Source organism: Dendrobates tinctorius, unplaced genomic scaffold (genome assembly GCF_039654945.1).
Source record: "Dendrobates tinctorius isolate UK_male_01 unplaced genomic scaffold, ASM3965494v1 ptg000073l, whole genome shotgun sequence".
Lineage (NCBI taxonomy): Eukaryota > Metazoa > Chordata > Amphibia > Anura > Dendrobatidae > Dendrobates > Dendrobates tinctorius.
The window spans coordinates 35312501-35315992 of NW_027361741.1; positions in this window are offsets into that span (position 1 = coordinate 35312501).

Here is a 3492-nt window from a genome sequence, read left to right on the forward strand (position 1 = left end):
GAGTTTGGGTCAATTGACCAGCGGCTGGTCTGTATTTGGACAGTGAATGTCAGATGTGTCAAACTGACCATAATGTTTGTCCTCGCCCTCACACACAATTGTGTTCATGTTGTCTTTTGTTTTATACCCCCTTGCTTCCTTCCTATTTAGAGGGATCCTGTCATATGGAAAGAAGCTGTTAATCTGTAAGCTAATAGTGCCCTGAAGCAGTGCTGCTGCCACCCCAAGTCTTCCTATTGAGGAAGTTAACTTAAAGGGAATCTGTCACCCCTTTTTTTTGGCCTTTCAGCTGCCGGCATAGACATCGGGAGCTTATCTACAGCATTCTGTAATGCTGTAGATAAGCCCCCGATGTAACCTGAAAGAGAAGAAAAACACGTTATATTATACTCACCGAGGTGTCCGGTCCGACTCCTCCCTTCTTCATGCGATGACGTCCTCTTCTCCTGTCCTGTAATGGCTCCGGCGCAAGCACACTGCTCTCCCTCAACAGGGCAGAGCAATGCGCCGGAGCCATTTCAGGACGGGAGAAGAGGGCGTCATCGCATGAAGAAGGGAGGCGTCGGACCGCCCGCCTTGGTGAGTATAATATAACGTGTTTTTCTTCTCTTTCAGGTTACATCGGGGGCTTATCTACAGCATCACAGAATGCTGTAGATAAGCCCCCGATGTCTATGCCGGCAGCTGAAAGGCCAAAGAAGGTGACAGATTCCCTTTAAAGCGGTTTTTCTGTTCAAACCACTAAGTCTGTAGTCACTCTGACTGTAGACTTATGAATTCCCCCAGCACACGCACTGTGTGATGTGAGGATTTGCTGGGTTCTGAGCCAGGACCTCAGGCTGTGTGCACACGCTGCGGTTCCGGCCGCTGCGGACCCGCAGCAGTTTTTGCTGCGGTGTACAGTAGCATTCCCTATGGGAATCAAAAACCGCAATGCAGATGGTGCAGAATTTTCAGCAGAAAGAATTGACTTGTCAATTCTATCTGCGGATTCCCCTGCGGTTTGCCATCTCCTCCATTGAGGAGATGAAAAACCGCAGAGCAATCCGCAGGTAAAACCGCAGGTATTTCGACCTGCGGATTTTACAAAATCCGCGCGGATGAATCCGCACCTAATCCGCAGCATGTGCACACAGCCTCGGGGTATGTATGAGTTAGGCCGGGGTCAGACTTGCGAGAAACTCTTGACGAGTCTCGCACGTCAATACTCGGATCGGAGTGTTCAGCTGCATGTATTTCTATGCAGCTGAACGCTCTGATCCGAGTGCCAGGTATTGATGTGCAAAACTAGTCTGAGTTTCTTGCAAGTCTGACCCCAGCCTTAGGGTGTGTGCACCCGTTGCGGATTCTGCTGCTGCTGAGGAGGAAAATCTGCAATATTATAGTAGCTGCCAAGTAGATGAGATTTTAACAAATCAAATGCTGTAGAATTTTAAAAAATCTCATCCAGACTGGAAAAATGACCTCTCAAAAGGTGACAAATCAATTTATATCACAGGACATTTGTAGATTTTTCTCATTAAAGGGGTGCTCCGATCTTCAAGAACATCTCAATATGTAGAAGGGGTAATAAAAATATTGGCAAACACCTCAAAATAGAAATGTAGTATAGTGCTTCTGATTCACTAGGTCTCTTACCCCATGTGCAGACATTGCAGCAGCTTAGGTATCCATGATCATGGTCACGAACATCTAAGGGTGTGTGCACTAGGGTGACTGGATCTCATATGGGGGGGAAAAAATGTCAGAATTTTGTCCGTCTGGACCCCACAAAACGATTCCCCTTTCCAGATATTGAGAGAGCCAAAATTTGAGCTCGATCAAACGACGTTAACCCGTGCCGCTCGTCGCTCAAAGTTTGAAAAAATCCAAATTGAGGTATTTTAAGATTTAGGTATTTTGCATAGTTTGTTAGACTATAAAGAATAATTGTATAGCTAAAAGGTTGAGACAAGAGCGCAATAGGGTCTTATCTGGGTAAAACGTATAAATAATTAGAGTATTTATACTCACCTTTTCAAAGAAAAAGTAAAGCCTGTATAGTATGTCAGCCTGCTGCACGTCCAACGGTCCACAGCGGAACCGCAACACAGTTACTTAGGAATAAATTCTTGGACTTTCAAGTGCGCTGCCAGACAAATTCCATAACACACCAGGTTAAACAAGTTACGCGTTTCGAAGCATAACACTTCTTCAGGGGTTGACACATCCATCGATGTGTCAACCCCTGAAGAAGTGTTACGCGTTTCGAAGCATAACTTGTTTAACCTGGTGTGTTATGGAATTTGTCTGGCAGCGCACTTGAAAGTCCAAGAATTTATTCCTAAGAGACTATAAAGAATGTGACAACAACATTGCAGAAATAGCCCTGACCAAATTTTCGAACCATTTGTGGTATTTGAATGCAGAGTTGGTGGGATTATCGTTTTTTGATCCCACCATTACAGACAATGAAAAGTTGTTAATGGCTAATAAATTGCTCAGTAGCACAGATGAACCATCAGAGCACGCTAACCTACATGAGTTGATAATTTTACATAGTAATCTAATCTATTCTAGAGCTTTTGTTAAAGTAGTTTTTGAAACGTCAGAATATAATGCTCGGCATTTGCTTACAACTTGCAGGACATATTGCTTTTGTTCTTCATCTTTTGTCAGAAGGTCGTTAAAGTCGGTTACTTCCTACCTCTTTTAATTTTTCTTTCCTAACTTTTGGATTTACAATCCTAGCGTGCTCTGATGGTTCATCTGTGCTACTGAGCAATTTATTAGCCATTAACAACTCTTCATTGTCTGTAATGGTGGGATCAAAAAACGATAATCCCACCAACTCTGCATTCAAATACCACAAATGGTTCGAAAATTTGGTCAGGGCTATTTCTGCAATGTTGTTGTCACATTCTTTATAGTCTAACAGACTATGCAAAATACCTAAATCTTAAAATACCTCAATTTGGATTTTTTCAAACTTTGAGCGACGAGCGGCACGGGTTAACGTCATTTGATCGAGCTCAAATTTCGGCTATCTCAATATCTGGAAAGGGGAATCGTTTTGTGGGGTCCAGACGGACAAAATTCCGACATCGATTTTTTTTTTTTTTTTTTTTTTTTTTTTTTTTTTTTTTTGCGGTCGCCCTAGTGCACACGTTGCGGATTCTGCTGCGTTGTACAGTACCCTTTTAGTCTATGGGAAATGAAATCCGCAGTGCACACGGTGCTGAATTTTCTGCAGCATGTCAATTCTTTGTGCGGATTCCGCTGCGGTTTGGCACCTGCTCCATGGCACGTGTCAAACCGCAGGGGGAAACCTGCAGGCTAAACCGCAGAAAATCTGCAGATAAACAGCAGGTCTTTTGACCTGCGGATTTGGACAAATCTGTGCAAAAAATTCCGCAGCAGAATCTGCAACATGTGCACACAGCCTTATACATCTTCCCAGAGGCTGTCTAGTGGGTGTGTCCTCGCTCGATACACTTGTGCCCTGTCTAGTGA